Below are 16,802 nucleotides of genomic sequence, written 5' to 3'. Positions count from 1 at the left end.
CATGTGGAGCTTGCATGGCTGGGTTTTGTTGCATGCTGAGTGCTTGGCTTTTTTTAATTTTTATATTTTTAATATTTCTACATAAAAATAGATTCCATAGTTCTAAAAGAAACCAAACAAAAAAAACTCTGTAGTTTATTTAAAGCAGGAAAAATTGTGCTAACAAGAATCACTCAAAGCTGTTAAATAAGGAGTGTTTGTAACTAGATTATTTGACATAATTTTTGTTCCTTGTGAAGCTTTTAAGCAATTTTGGGAAAGAGGCTCCCTTAAACTTTGGCTCTTAGGCCTGAAGTTTGAGACGTGTCCCAAATGTGGGCACAGGTGTAAAATGTAAATAACTTTTCCTGTATAAATAGATCAGTGTTTTGGGAAGAAAGGAGGAGGGCAGAGTGGAGCCAGGTTTGATGATAATGAATTTTATTGATGGAATTCCAGAGTGCTCCCATTAGCCAGGAGCACCAGTGGGAATGGTTTCAAAATAAATGGGGATCCAGCCTCCCTGTGCACTCTGCTGAGATGGTTCTGATCTGATATTTTTCATAAGCAGATCATTAATTTTTTAAAAATTTAATATTCAGGCAAGTGAGTAAGGTTATAGACATAATTTCTCCTTTAAATCTAAATTTCCTTGCCATTATGGGTTTATGACTGTCTAAACCGCAGTGATAATACAAACTATTAACCTACTCCATTTAACTTATTCTCTTAGATGGTTTTATTCCTTTTTATCCAGAGGTTGGTTTTTTTTTCTTAATACCCAAGCAATCTTTGAATTGCTTACAAGAGTAATTACGAATTTCTGAGCATTCCACAGATTTATTTTTTTTTGTACCTGTGGAAGTATTAGAAATCATTTAACTGCAGACATCCCAAGGAAAAGAGCAGAATAATTGTATCTCCCATTCCTCATGCTTTGGGTGCATCTTAATTTTGAAAACTCCATCAATATCTTAAAAGAAAGAAAAAAATCCACCAGAAAAGACGAAAATTCCCTTCTTCCAGTTGCACTTCCCGGTGTTTTTTGGTAAATCAGGTTCTCCAGCTGTAATTTGGGATTTTGTCACCTTTGACCTTTTCCACCCTCAGCTGAAGATTTTTTTGTCTTGATTTGCTCCTTTTTCGTTCTTTTCCTTGATGGCACACCACAAATCATATTTTTAAAGCTTGTGTGGACCAAGAAAAGGTTTTTTTTACCTCCTGCACTCCACCCTTGAGGGAATCAGGTGCTGAGGAGGTGGAAGAGGTCGTTTGGTGGCTTAGCTCCTCTTGTCCAGTTGTTTTCATAAATTATAATTTTAAATGACGTGAATTATAAAATTGGAGTTATAACAGGATTTTCTGCTCCTTTCCCATTTCCTTGTTGGTGTCCAAAGGTGAGAACTGAGCCAAGTGAGACCTGGAAGGAGAATCCTCCTCCATCCTGAATCCAGATCCCAGAGCTGCAGATCCTCGTGCTCCTCCTTCCAGGATTCCTGGTTTCCTGCCAAGGCAGGGATTCATCCCTATGGAAATGGGAGATTCCAACCTGAGTTTTGGTCCCAATTCCTTCTCTGACTTCCTTAGGGAGGAATAAATGTTCAGGGAGAACCTTTCTGTCTTCTGCCTCCTCACCCACCTCCCCAGCAAAGTCTCCCTGGAGCCTTCAGGAGGAGAATTCTATCAGCCCTCTGTGTTTTCTTCCCAGATCCTTCACTTTTTCCCCCCATTTTATTTCCCTTTTTCCATAATTCCTGCATTTCTGTGTCTACTTGATTTACCAGTCTTGTTCTGAGAACACCTCAGGAGCAGGAGATGAGCTGTGCTTGGGGTTTTACCTTCTCCTCTACTCAACTTCTCATACATTTTTTAGGTTTTTTACATGTAAATGTGTCAGCAAGCAGAGAGGGGAATAAAATCCTTGGCACAATTGTTCCTCCCCTAAATAATAGACAGAAAAACTAAATTATACTCAGGGAATAGGAGGATAAAAGAGATTCCTCTCATGGAACTCCCAAGACTGTGAGTGCACAGGTGCTTGCACCCTCAGCAGTTATTTTATATCATTTTATAATATAATCATAAATATAATATATCATTATATAATATATTTTATACCTCCAGCTACAAGGGTGAATCTTTGTCTTCAGGTTTTCTTTTCTGTATGCAAAAACTCCATTTATAATATTGTTGTCACTTTTGAGCAGTTTGGGAATGTTTGTATTAAAGCTTTGGGGTTTTTTGAGGAGCTGAGCAAAGAGGAAATCAAATATTCAGGGACTTTGACACTCCCAGTTATATTAAAGATAAACAAAGAAGACCCTGTAAAAGTTTCAATGTTTGGTTTTGGTCCTACAGAATTGAGGGGTAGATTTGGAGTTAAGTATTAAATTAATTATAGACATAAATAAAATATATACTTATAAATATATCTTAAAATATATAAATATAAATAAATAATAAATGTATAAATAATATAAATATATTTATATCTAATCACACACACACATGTGCAAAAATTTATACTCAGAGTGAGGAAAAATTCCACCTGTGTGCCTAAAAAACACCAAAAAATCCACCTGTGTTTGCTTTACAGCTTAATTTTGATGGAACTAAGAATTCCAAATCCCTGCCTGCAATTTTTATGTCACTTGACCACAACTCCATTATTGGCTCTCATTTAATTTGGTTATCCTGAACATTAAATACTTCCATGGTTCCTTGAAAATCAACTTGTTTGCTGCTAGAATATTGATTTAGGAATAAAAATGTGTTGTCTGGAGTATTTCTCTGGTTTTTAGAGTAATGTAGACTTTGGCAGAAGTAAAAGCACTGAAAGGTGAGACCTCCACAACTCCCTGACAGGGAGAAAATCAAACATAATAAAAATGTCTGCTTTGAATAGGTGCATTCCTCTCTGAGAATTGCTCATTGATTTTATCTCAGATTTTGGGGTTTTTTTGGGTTGTTTTAAGTTTTCATTGATGCAGCAGCTCTGTTTACATGGAGCACAGACCATGTGCATTTTGGACTTCTTGTGTTACAGATGTAGAAAAATGAAAATTCATGTTCACTTAAGATTTTGAACCCTCACAGCTTAAATTTCAGGGAAAACTGCTGTGTCTGTTGTTTTCTTAATCACTCCTGTTAAATTTCAGGAGATATGAGGTTTTTCCCCATCATTAAATAAGATTCTTGCTCACTGTGTGCTACAGATTAAGCTTTCACAGGAGCAAACAAGACTCTCTTGAATTTTAGTTTATAGCAGGAATTTATATATTTTTGTTGTATATATATATCTGTATGTATCTATATATATCTCTCTATATATCTTATATTGTAATATATATTATATATTTATAATAATATATAATATAATATATAATAATATAATATTATTAATAATATATAATTATATATTTATTTTCTATTGTATTTATATATATTTATATATAAAATATATATAAATACCTATTTATATATATAAATATATATATAAATATATATATTTATATAGGAATTTCTGCTCCTGGGGTGATATTCACACAACAGAGATTCAGGGTTCCAGACTTTCCTCTGGAATGTCTGGGAGCTGGAAGTCACTGCAGGAATGACAATCCTGCTTCTCCCCCAGTTTCCTTGTCAGGATCTCAGTGTCCAAACACAATTTAACTTGGGCATGGAAAACACAGCCCTGCTCACCTGGAAATGGAGTGGAATGGGGCAGATGCCTGACACCGTCCCTTGGAATAAAGAGAGGGAAAAATTGTCTTTGCCAGGAGCTGGCTGGGTTTGGAAAGGTAAAATACAGATTTTATCTGTGTTTAAAATCAGGGCTGGAGCCCCTCTGCCATGGAGACAACTGAGGGTGCTCGTGTGGAGAGGAGAAGGCTCCAGGGAGAGCTTCCAGAACATTCCAGGGCCTAAAGGGGCTCCAGGAGAGCTGGAGAGGGACTGGGGACAAGGCCTGGAGGGACAGGACACAGGGAATGGCTTCCACTGCCAGAGGGCAGGGATGGATGGGATCTGGGGAAGGAATTCCTGGCTGCGCTGGGATTCCCAGAGCAGCCCCAAATCCCTGGAATGTCCAAGGCTGGGCTGGACAGGGCTTGGAGCAGCCTGGGACAGTGGGGGCTGTCCCTGCCATGGCAAGGGTGGCACTGGATGAGCTTTAAAGTCCCTTTCAACCCAAACCCTTTTGTGATTCCATAATTCCAGATGCACCAGAAGATCCCTGTGAGGATTTTCCTGCATATTGTTTTTATATAATTTTGGATGGTCAGAGACTGCTCAGGAATAAAATTTATTACAAGAAAAATGGGATTTCTCTCAGAAAACCAGATTTTTAACCTCTCCATTTGTGGGTATCTGTGTTACATAAAGGCAGAGTGTCAGGTGAACTTGAATATCTGAGTGACCAGGCTCGTAGGTGGGATAACTTGCTGATAGTAGCAAGGCAATTAAATGTAATTATAGTTACGTATAAAATATGTAATGTAATTTCTTGTTACTTGCAGTGCAAAAATGTATTTTTTTCCCTTTTTGAAATCTCTTAACCTCATACTCCTCTAGTCCTAAAATTTTTGAAAAGGAGAATCTCTTTAGAGTGGGGTAGAAGGGACCTTAAAGCCACCCATACCATGGTCAGGGACACCTCCCACTGTCCCAGGCTGCTCCAAGCCCTGTCCAGCCTGGCCTTGGGCATTTCCAGAGATCCAGGGGCAGCCACAGCTGCTCTGGGAATTCCATCCCAGCCCTTCCCCACCCTCCCAGGGAAGAATTCCGTCAATCCCTAGCCTGGGGTTTTTCCTGTTTCATTGCAGAGCCACCTCTTGTTTAATAACCTGGATCTCAGCAGGGTGTCGTGTACTCCGTGTTAGAAAGGCTGAATAAACATTTTATGAGATACTTTTCTCTATTTATGATCAGTCATGTTTCGTTCTGCAGATTTTTCCTCTTCCTCTTAAAGGACAGAGCAAAGTTGTAACTCTTCTATCATTTCCAAATTAATCTAATTGGAACAATTCTTTGCCATTCTCAATTTCATGCAAATATCAGAGCCATTACTTGTGCAAATAGTTGGTGTGTCTCTCCACGTTTAGAAAATTAAGAATTAATTCTCACTGTGGGCTAGGACAAGCTGTATTGCATGACAAATAGATTGGAGGCTTGCAGGAAAAAAAATAAAAAATAACACTTCACAAATCCAGCAGAGAGCTTTGCTTTCGAGCATTCACAGCGTTGGGCAACACAAAAAGATTGTATAAAAATTGACATGTTTTAGCAGCTCCCAAAAGAGGGTGGGTTTTTTGGGGGGTTTTTTCTCTTTTTCCCCATTATTATAGAAGTACTTGGCTGCTTCTATTTTTCTGAAGCATCCTATTGACTGGGATGAAACCTCTTTTTTAGAAAGCACTTTTAAGTGTTTGCTTTCCCTTCCAGATGCTCTCACCCACAACAGAAAAAACATTCGTGTTGAAATAATGGTATTCCTTTAGAAAATTAATGGATTGTGGAGTCTCAGACTCCTGGCAAGCATTCCTGAGAGCCTGAAAAAGGAAAAGGAAAGGAAAGGAATCTTTCCTGGCACTGCACGAGGAGTTGAACTGAGGGCACAGCTCGTCCTCCTGCACGGGATGGCGCTTCCCCAATTTTGGGGTCATTTTTGGGAGATGCAGGAAGGGCACCATGGATTATCTGGGCAGGGACACCTCCCACTGTCCCAGACTGCTCCAAGCCCCCATGTCCAACCTGGCCTTGGACATTCCAGGGATCCAGGGGCAGCCACAGCTGCTCTGGCAATTCCATTCCAGCCAGCAATTCTTTCCCCAGATCCCATCCATCCCTGCCCTCTGGCAGTGGAAGCCATTCCCTGTGTCCTGTCCCTCCAGGCCTTGTCCCCAGTCCCTCTCCAGCTCTCCTGGAGCCCCTTCAGGCCCTGGAATGTTCTGGAAGCTCTTCCTGGAGCCTTCTCCTCTCCCAGAGTGGAAGTGGGAAGGGAGAAGCCTGAGGAGCCAGCAGGGGTGGTTTCCTTTGGTGAACCTGGGACATGGAATCACTGTCCCTGTCTCCCAAGTGCTTCTCAGCACTTTTGTTCTTCTTTGGGTTGGAAATTGCTCTTTTTGCTGCCTGGATTTCTCTGTGCTCAGGACGGGGCTGATGCAGAAATTCACTGAGCAGAGACTTGCTCAAGCCATTGGATCCAGTCAGGGTTTGTGGCTCAGCAGTATTAAATTCCTCATTAACTCTTCTTTTCCCTGCTGATGAGATTCTTTGTTTTCTTTTATATCTTGAGTTCCATTTAACAGCAGTTCCTCACCCCCTTCAGCTGTTGCCCCAATCAAGGAGAGGCAGCTCTGCACAAAGCTCTGGGTGTGGATCTGCCATCCCCACAGAAATTCTCATCTTGAGTGTGGTAAAAAAAGCTGGCAAGGTCGATTTTAGACTTACTTTGTTTTCCTGGCTGTGTAAAAACAGCATCACAGCAGCTGAAAGGGGCTGAAATTTGGGTCTCAAATCACAGTTTTTGTCAGAAACAAAAGAAATACCACAAGAAATAAAATAGTTCCTTGGAGTTTCCTTCTGCTTGTGATCTTGAATAATTGACATATGACAGATTCCAGTGTTATTGTTTTATATATTGTTAAAGGATGTTTTGTACACCAAGGAATCCAGAGTCTGAGGTAGCTTAAAGTGTGGATGTTTTCAGAGGTAATACAAACATCTCAACTTTTCAGGTTTTGCTGAGTGATCGGCTTCGCTGATAACTTGTGGCAATGAGTTCTGCAGGTTAATTATGCATTTAATTGGTTTCAAATTTGTTGCTTTTCAATTTCACTGTTCACTGAATATTTCCTCGGTCTTGTATTATGAGAGGGAGTAAATAGGAGAGCCTGGCTCACCTTCTCTGAACATTTAATTATTTTGTGTACCTCTCTGCTGTACACAGAGGGGTTTGGTCTTTCTGTATCTCCAGCTTCTTTCTTTTCCAAAGCTCTTCTCTGCAGTGCCCAGAATATAAATATACAGTGAATGACCAGAGGATCTGTGAGGATCTGAATTTTATTTTTATCAAATATTGTGATCTTATTGTGGTGCTGTCTTCTCCTTCCTCTTTGCTTCCTAAATCCCCTCATGTTTTTATCTTGTTTTAACACACAGGACAAGTTTTCATTGGCTTTTCCTGCAGGAATATGAAGTTTTTCTCTGGGTCTTTATAGTCAGGATAAAACCAGTCAGTTGACTTGTGCTTCCAAGTTATTTTCCGCTTATCCTCATTGGATCCATCCCTGGAAGTGTCCAAGGCCAGGCTGGCCTGGGCTTGGAGCTCCCTGGGATGGTGGGAGGTGTCCCTGCCATGGCACTTCAAGGTCTTTTCCAGCCCAAACCCATCTGGGATTTTACCTGCCATGATCTTCTCTGGTTTGACCTTTTTTGGCCATTTCAATACAATAATTTCTATGAAATCCTTGAGGATTTCACTGAAGTTCATTATCACTTGCTTTACATTTTTCTGTGCATAAAATGCTATTGATCCTGTTGGACAGCTGCTTTATTCTTTCCAAGTGTGACAGAAATTTACACTAAACTGTATAAACATTTTAGTAAAACCATGTAGAGCCATGGTTTTGGAACAATCCGTGCAGTGTTAAACCCTTTAAATGTTGTGTCAGCAAATGTTCATGACAGGGATGTCAGGGCACGGAATAGAAATGTCAGCATCAGTCCCTCTCTTCCACATATTTCCTGCCTCCAATTACTTAATTATATTCATAAGTTTGAGGGTTTGTTTAGTTGCCCAGTCCCAAATTTCTGGTACACTCAGACATTCTCCATCTGAACAGGGAAAGGGCTTTAAAAAAAATAAATTATTGTCATTTGTTTTTCTGCTATGGTCTTCACAAAGCTCAAGTCTTTGTTTCCCTCCCTGTCTTGCATTAAATCTGCTTTTTCCATCCAGTTTGAATATTTTCAGTGTTTAGAATATTATTTATTTCTGTTAGAATAACAGAAACACCAGCAGAGCTTGAAGTATAATTATGTTAAACACTGCACAGATGTGTAGTGAGTTCCAAGCTCTGCCCTGGAGACTCTGCAATCAAATGAGAAGAGAAATAAAAGTGCAGTGAGTGGAAGTTGGACACAGAAATTCAATGACACATATTATAGGATTATATAAAAGGAAGATGCTCACCAATAATCGATGTATAAATCAATCCCAGCCCCATTCAGAGCTGCTCTACTCAAGGTAATAATTCTCTGGTGTTTTTATTTCAGGATAAGTTGTTCAGTCTTTAAAGAAAATGCTGAAAGACCAGCATTGTAATTTAGTAATTAAAATACAAAGAGCATTAAATCCTGCTGTGTTCTCCCACTTCCCAAGGCTTTGCTGGATCTTTGTTTCTGGTAGTAATTTAAAGAGTTACTGTAACTATGTGGTATTAACTTAGGATTTTCACACTTAGTTAAATATTTTATGGGTATAAAGTGAAGAACTGCAAACTGTCCTATTAATTATTTGAATTGAGTTTTTAGAGTGCTGGAAAAAATGAAACAGAGCTAAAAATGGACTTACTAATTGGGGTAAATCTTTAGTTTGATATTTGTGCACACCAATTACCTGTTCTTTACCATGTGAATTTTTTGTGTATCTCAATGCCAAAAGGTCTTTGAGGAAAGTTGGGGTCTTTGAGGAAAGTTGGACATTCCAAAAGTTCACCTTGGCAATGCTGAGGTTAATCCCTGAATTTCACTGTTAAGTCAAATATTCTGTTTAAAGATTCATTTGCTTCTGAGTTATATCTTCAGTCTGAAATTATCTGCTGGTTACAGTTCTTTTATTCTCAAGCTGAATAGGAAAATCTCTGGGAAATAAAATGGCTGCATAATTTGAGACAGAATCAATGAGTTTTGATGGTTTGTTTATTACTACTAAATAGAGGAATTCAATTTAACATGATCAAAATTCAGAAAAACACAGATAAAATACCTTTAAGACAACAGATTATCTGTATTTTTAGTGCCTTTTTGAACATCCAAAGATGAAGGTTCTGCTTGCATTGTATCTTTCAAATTGAGAAACACCTGATGTAGTTACAAGTGACTCAGTTCTGTGTCTTGAGCAGAAATCAATCCCTTGAATAGCAGAGCAGCAATAAATGTCCTTTTATTTGCTATTCCAAAGTGGATTTCCCTCCCTGGGCATCATCACTTTTTGCCTTCAGTGGGAATTGGTTCTCAGGATAACAGATTGAGCAGCCACTTCCAATGAGGCAACCTTTGCTGGGAGGGAATGATATCAATTCATGCAGAGTTTGGATCACTTGATAGAAGAAGTGGGATATTCACAGATGGAAAATAACTCTGGAGAACAGCCCCTGATGCTGAGAGGCCTCTAATAAACACAAAATACAGGAGGTTTTCAATGGGATTCCAAATGAGATTTGCTTTGAAGTGGCTTCAATGAGGTGGTGAATTTTTATTGCTTTTATTAATGCAGCATCCCTAAGAATTATTTCACTCTTTATGTGCAGTCCATTGAATCTTCAGTTTACAAAGCACGAGAATTGGGCTTTTAAAATGGTGATAATGCTGGGTTTTGGACTGAAGAATGAAGAGTGCTAGGTGGAAAGCTTAAATTTCAAAATTTTCTCTGAATATTTGGGTATGAGACAGCTGAGGTGCAAATTTCTTCTCCCTGGCTTGGTTTTGGACCTCACTGGTGAATTTTTGGAAGGGTGGTGCTTCCTTATGTTTTGCTTTGTTTTGCATCATGTTTTGTTTCAAAATGCATCAAATATTGGCTGACTGTGCTTAGCAATAACTTTTCTTTACCCTTCTGTTGTTTAATCCAGGAATTTAAAAATATTTCTACAAAACCATCGTTAATATCAATTCTGAACACGGTAAAAAAAAATGGCAACGATATTTATGATTTGCTATAATAGCGGTGTAACAACAAAGATGGAAGTAGAACACAGTCCTAAATCAGTTTGCTGACAGGTTTTTTTCCTGAATTTTACAGGATAACGGTCCTCTTGCTCTCTTTTATAGAGAGAAATCCACTTTGGCTCCTATGGAGCAGTCTCTGCTTCTTTCAATTTAGTGAAAAACTACATATTTGACATATGACTGAAACATCAGAAGCTGTCAGCCACGGTTAGAGACAATATTTGAATTGCTACAAATACCTGGCAGCACTACAGATAGTCTTTAAAATGTTTGATCTCCTTGGACTGTGTTGGCTGACTGAAAAGCATGGATAGAGTTTCAGGAATAAGTCATGCCTCTCTTTCATTCCCAGTGACATGCAGAGATGTAATTCAGATTTTTTCAGCGTCTCTTTTTCCTTTGAACCACGGTTGGATGGAAACACGAGGCTTTTCTGCCTGTTGCTAATCACTAGAATAGTCATGAGTGTATTTTAATTTTTATTTGCAAGGAAATAAAGTCTTCAGAGTCTGTTGTTTTGAAGCTGAACAAACCAGATGGTTCATTTGGAGTTTGGTGAGAAGTGGCAGCTTTTCTTCAGTGCTGATATTGTACAAGGATGGGCTGGACAGGGCTGGGAGAAGCCTGGTCTGGTGGAAGGGCTTGGAATGAGAAGATCTTGAAGGTCTCTTCCACCCCAAACCAGTCTGGGATTCTGTAAATGCTTCTGAAATGTAAATTTCTGGTCACTTGGTACAAATGTGTGATTTTTCTGCTCTCGTTTTGCGGTAGGGTCATAAATCAGGCTGGAAGAACTCAGGGTCCTCTCAAGTGGTTTTAAAACTTCCCTCCTGCTGCTTCTCCTCCGTGAGCCCTGTCCCTGCACGGGGTCTGAGGGGGCCTTGCAGATGGAGAAGGCTCAGCAGAGCTTTCTGTCCCTGTGCTGGGAAGTTCTCAAACCCCGGCTGGACACAGCCTTGGGGTGCCAGCTGTGGCCTCTTCCCTGCCCCTGCTTGAGCAGAAACCTCTGGGATCTCTCTGGGTGTGTCTGCTCTCCCTAAATCATCCACCTTCTCCTCCACGTGACCCTCGTTCTGCAGGGGCTGCCCAGGGAGGTTCGGAGCCCCCGTCCCTGGAGGTGTCCAAGGAATTCCTGGAGGTGGCACTCAGAGCTCTGGGCTGGGGATGAGGTGAGGATTGGGCACAGCTTGGCTTTGGTGATCTTGGAGGGCTTTTCCAGCCTCAGTGATTCTGAGATTTCCCTTGTTCAGCTTTTTATTCTGGCATAATACAATATAACTCTGCTTGTTGGGGCAAAAACCTCAATGAGTTTCTGCCTTGGTGGAGAGCGACGTTCCTGTGGGTTTTCCTGTACATATTCCCATGACTCACATTAGGATTGGAATCTGTAACTCTTTCCTTGGCATTTGTACATTTGTGTTTTTCTCCTTTGGTCTATAACGAGATTCAGTAAATGAAGCTTCTTGTCACATCTTCCGTTCTACACTAGATCCTTACTTGTTCATAAATTCAGTTTTTTAATTTTCTCCATTAGCCTTCTCCTCTCAATATGATCTTTTTTATCTGCTCGACTCACTCTTTTAGGACTTCATTATTTTTAGAAAATTTACTGTAGCACATTTGATGGTAATTACAAAAGCTTGTTTTAATTACACTTGTCAAAGACTCCGTTTTATGATGCACTGTTGATGCTGCCGTTTCCAGTTCCTAACAATTCTCCACCTTTACAAGTGGAAATGAACGTCCCTCTTTTCAAGAGTTGTGTCCACATGATTTTTTTTGTGCTTAGGGATGATTTTATGAGTAGTGATAATTTAAAAGGAATTCTTTGAGGAGGAAGGGACCAGCATCTGTTCCCAAGAATGTCCATAATTTCCTCGCATTGCCTGTTCAGAATGATGGGTGTATTTATATGCTGAAATAGAAGGTTAAAAATTAAAACTGGGGCAGTTCAACATCCATTAAATGTGGAAATTGAGATTTTTTTTTTTTCTTGGGACACTCCATGCAATGGAAAAGGAGCGTAGTTTTGCTGATTGTAATAATTTATGCAAATAATGCAGCTTTATCTGATTTTATCAATGTGCAAATGTGGATGCACAGGGCTATACCTGGGTGAGTGGGAGAGAAATTCAGTGAATGTCAGATCTTTGGGAACATGCAAGGTCAGGCTGGACAGGGCTCTGAGCAGCCTGATGGAGTTGAAGATGTCACTGCTTGTGCAGGGGTTTGGGAGATGATCCTTAAGGTCCCTTCCAGCCCAAACCATGATTTATGAAATGCCCAAAAACTGTTTTACCCTGCGACACTCACAGCCTAGACCTGAATTCCGAGCTCTGGAATTCACACCTAGTTCTAACCCATGGATATGCTCATCCAGCAAACCTCAGGTTGGAAAAGGCATAGAAAACAAGTGTGGTAGAAGAAGATCATGCTTTGAGAAAATCAGGTTTCGAGATGATCAGGTTTTGAGAAGATCATGTTTTGAGAAGGTCATGTTTTGAGAGGATCATGTTTTGAGAGGATCATGTTTGGAGATCATGTTTTGAGAAGGTCATTCTTTGAGAAGATCAAGTTTTGAGAAGATCAGGTTTTGAGATGATCAGGTTTTGAGAAGGCCATGTTTTGAGAAGATCATGTTTTGGGATCTCTCTAGTGCTGGTGCATCCCACTCATCCTGAGCTGCCAGCAGATCTCCTGTGAGATGGTGCTGAGGGATCATCCTGTGGGATGGTCTCCTGAGGGAGCTGCCACCACTCCCTTTTAACCTTTAATCCATTAATTTTTCCTACAGGCTCATTCCCAAGATCTGCAGATATTCCATGTGGGCTTTCCCATGAGAGGAGCCCTCATTGCTGTGCTCAGCATTTCCTTTGGAAAATCCTCACTCTGATGAGACAAGAGCTCTTCCAGCTCTTCCAGCCTCAGTGCCAAGTCTGGGGTCCTTGGATGTGCCTTGGGAGGTCACCAGTCCCTTGGTGTCCATGCCCTGATGTTTGCTGAGATGATCCTGGAGCAAGATCTTCAAAGGACTTTAACCTGGCAATGTTAATTTCTAAATTCAGACTGGACTCTTATTTTGAAACAGATCATTCTTTTCCCAGGAAAACACAAACTGCAGCTATCTCAGCAGTCCCACTGTAAATTTTTGGGATGTTAATGAATTTGGGGCTTGGACTCCATGCTGAGGGGCAGCTCCAAACCTGGGACTGCCGAAGGCTTCAGGAGCTGAGTGAAATCTGCCTACAAACCGACATTAAACCACCTGATAATGTTTTTTTTTATCCACTCCTTAAATAATAGCAATTTATGTCCACACACACCTGGAATCTTGTCACATCCAGCAAGAGATTCCTTTTTATTTTTAAAATTGAATTATTAAACATAGATTTTTCAATCAGCTGCTTATTTGCTCTGTTCTGTCTCACAGAGGATAAAATAAATGTAGTTTTGTTGTATCCAGTGTGAGCAGGGCTTGGTTTTTTTGATGGCTCTGCAGATGTCCCTGCAGTCAGGTACAAGGTGATTCCTGTAATTTTTTTGTAAGGAAGAAATCCATTTTTCCAGTGACGGCAGCTCCAACCAGTGCTGTGCCAAATCCAGGTGATACCTTTGAAAACAAAACCCAGGCTGGCCTTTAAACTTTGGTCCAACTTCCTTGGGATTGCAGAGAAACTGTGTTAAATATTGGTGATCTGGTTTAGGTATTAAATTTGGGTGGTTTGGGAAGCAGAGGTGGCTTTTTGAAGCTGTTCTTTAAAAAAACACCCAAGCAGAAGTTTTGTTTATTAGAATTTCTTTGTGAAGAAGCAACAAACCTGTTCCAGTATCTCATTTACACCTGAAAGGCAACATTCAGGTAATTGAAAACATGGCTGTCCTTAATTATTTTCCTTCAGCTCATTGACATTCACAGGCATCTTGTTGCTGCAGCCCCATCCATACAATATTACTTTTTACAGGTTTTTATTTTTGCATTCAGTCCTCCTCTATTGGCATATTTATAGTCTCCTCTATAAATGAATAATTTTATTTATTATTTATTCATTTCAACTTTGCTGTCTCTGTGTTACTGTACAAGTGTCGGGGTGGAAGAAACTTTCTTGCTGAGTTTCTTGCTTGCCAACCAAATCTTCCATTACTTTCACAACACAGGGAAGCAAAACTTTGGATAAACAGATCATTTAGTATTTTCTATACACAATTTCTTCTTTATCAGTGACAGATCAGGGCAATGAGCAGTAAAATCCAGCTGGTTTGATGATTAATTATTTTGAGATGGGACAGGGAACCAAACCCAAAAATCAACCCAAAAAACAAACCACCTTCCCAAATAAATCAAATTTCCAGGGAAAATCTTCCATTCAGTGATATCCTTGGAATAAATGTTATTGCATTCCCTGATCACAGCAAAACAGAGGAAAAGGATTTAAGCTCAGTTTAAATCCTGGAGGATAAGGATGGTTTTTGTCTCCTCTGTCATTGCTGTGCCCTTGACCTGTTGTGCTTTACACCCTGCAAAGCTCTGCCCTCGTGAATCGTCAGAAATGGGGTGAGTGAATTCAGTCAGGAGGTTCTTCCCTTGGTTTTGGGTTTTATTCCATCCCATTGCCATTCCAGAGTCAGTTTTAGTTCCAGGTCTTGGACAGAATCGTGGGGAACACAATTGGATTGTAAGAACTGAACCTTACCTGAGTTCTCCTGAGCTTTATGGAATATTAATTCTATCTTTTCTTTTATTAATTCTATCTTTTCTTTGTCACTCGCCTGTTTTGCACAACAGGAATGTTCTGGAGATCTTCTGTGTTTTGGGGCTCATGGGTGGTTAGACATGGAATATTTGCATTGGGTGCCTATGAAGATGCCTTGCAGATATGGAATATGAAATGTGGAATATGAGATCTGAAATATTATACATGGAAAATGGGATCTGGAATATGAGATCTGGAATATGAAACATAGAATATGAGATATGAAATGTTATATATGGATTATTAAATCTGGCATATGATGCATAAAATATTAGATCTGGAATATGAGATATGGAATGTTATATATGGAATATGAGATCTGGAATATGAGATATGGAATGTTATATATGGAATATTAGATCTGGAATATGAGATCTGGAATGTTAGATGTGGAATATGAGATATGGAATGTTATATATGGATTATTAAATTTGGCATATGATACATAGAATATTAGATCTGGAATATGAGGTCTGGAATATGAGATCTGGATTATTAGATATTGAATATTAGATATGGAAAAGGAGATCTGGAATATGAGATCTGGATTATTAGATATTGAATATTAGATATGGAATATGAAGATACAGAATGTGATACCTGGAATATGAGATATTGAACATGAGATATGGAATATTAGGTGTGGAAAATGAGATCTGGAGTATGATGTATGGAATATGAGATATAGAATGTTATATATGGAATATTAGATCTGGAATATTAGATATGGAAATATGAGATATGGAATATGAGATATGGAATATTAGATCTGGAATATTAGATATGGAAATATGATATATGGAAATATGAGATATGGAATATGAGATATGGAATATTAGATCTGGAATATGAGATCTGGAATGTTAGATGTGGACTATGAGATCTGGAATGTGAGGAGTTCTGGCACAAGTTTCCAGAGAAATTTGGCTGCCCCTGGATCCCTGGACGTGTCCAAGGCCAGGTTGGATGAGGCTTGGAGCAGCCTGGGATGGTGGAAGGTGTTGGGGTTGGAATGAGATGATTTTTAACCCAACCAATTAATTCCAAACAATTCCAACCCAAACCATTCCATGAATCCGTATTAGGGAGAGGATGCTTTGGGGGGGACACAAAACCTGCAGTGAATTTTAGGTGGTTCTGGAACCACCAGCTCTGGGAGGTCATCAGGGATTACCTGTAAGAAACAAACCCTGATCAGTACAAAACATGGGAATTTGGCTGTGGAATATTTCATGGAATGAGCTCTGGAGAACCTGTAATTAGCGAGGCAAGGCTGATTTAAATACTGGTGGGCAGGGCATGTGCTCCATGGAATTCTGATGGAGAGGCTGGCAGAGGACAGAGTTTGATTCATCTAAAATATGGCTTTTGGGGGTATTTTTTAAGAAAAGACCCCAACAATTTTCAAGTAGTTTTCTGCATTTTTCCAGATACATCTGACATGCCTGTGGAGTTTTTCTTTTTGCATTGTTTCTGTTCTGTAAATTTATTATTATATAATAAATTTAATTCGAATTTTAACTTTTCTTGCATGCTTCAGGACATAGAAACCAAGGTAAGCAGCTGAATAAGGAAAGAAGGGAAAATCCAAACTTTTTAATGTATTCCTTGGGTGTTTACTAAAAAAAACCCAAAAAATCGATCTTGACAAAGGGAATTGAGTCTTATATGTACAATATGTGGTGTAATTGTTATAATGACCTTCAGTAGATAATTATCAGTCACTAAAGATATTTTATTAAAAAATTATGAACCTGGAAAGTATTTGCATTGATAATTTAGGTGTTAAATCCTTGATAGCTTGTTAAAAATCACTTGTCTGCTATTTACACTGCAAGACTTACAGCTTTATATATTTTTAATAAATTCCTCTGTGCATATGTGCTTTTTAAATGTATTTTCTAATTTTTAATGAGTTCCCTTAATCCTAGAAAATGGGAAATACTGCAGATGAAAAGCCAAAAACATCAATTTGCTGAGAGCAGTGTCTCTTAGAAGAACACTCAGGTCATTCTAGGATTGAAAAGATAAATATTTTAAATTATTCTGTATTATTTTAGATTATTGGACATGAGAGTGATCCCATGTTTGAGTTTTTCAATTTAGTGGATACTTCAACCA

General features: G+C 39.2%; 1 protein-coding gene across 3 annotated transcripts in view; it reads left to right on the top strand.

The window, feature by feature from the left end:
* The window catches only part of CHCHD3 (coiled-coil-helix-coiled-coil-helix domain containing 3), a 122,012-nt gene that overhangs the window by 56,468 nt on the left and 48,742 nt on the right, over window positions 1-16,802 (top strand). The gene's annotated exons all lie outside the window — the stretch shown is intronic.

The sequence above is a fragment of the Pseudopodoces humilis genome, chromosome 5 (assembly GCF_049639895.1).
Source record: "Pseudopodoces humilis isolate 2021_Gansu_Grassland_sample_001 chromosome 5, ASM4963989v1, whole genome shotgun sequence".
Lineage (NCBI taxonomy): Eukaryota > Metazoa > Chordata > Aves > Passeriformes > Paridae > Pseudopodoces > Pseudopodoces humilis.
Note: the sequence above shows the minus strand (reverse complement) of the source record. Positions and strands in the feature narration are given on the sequence as shown.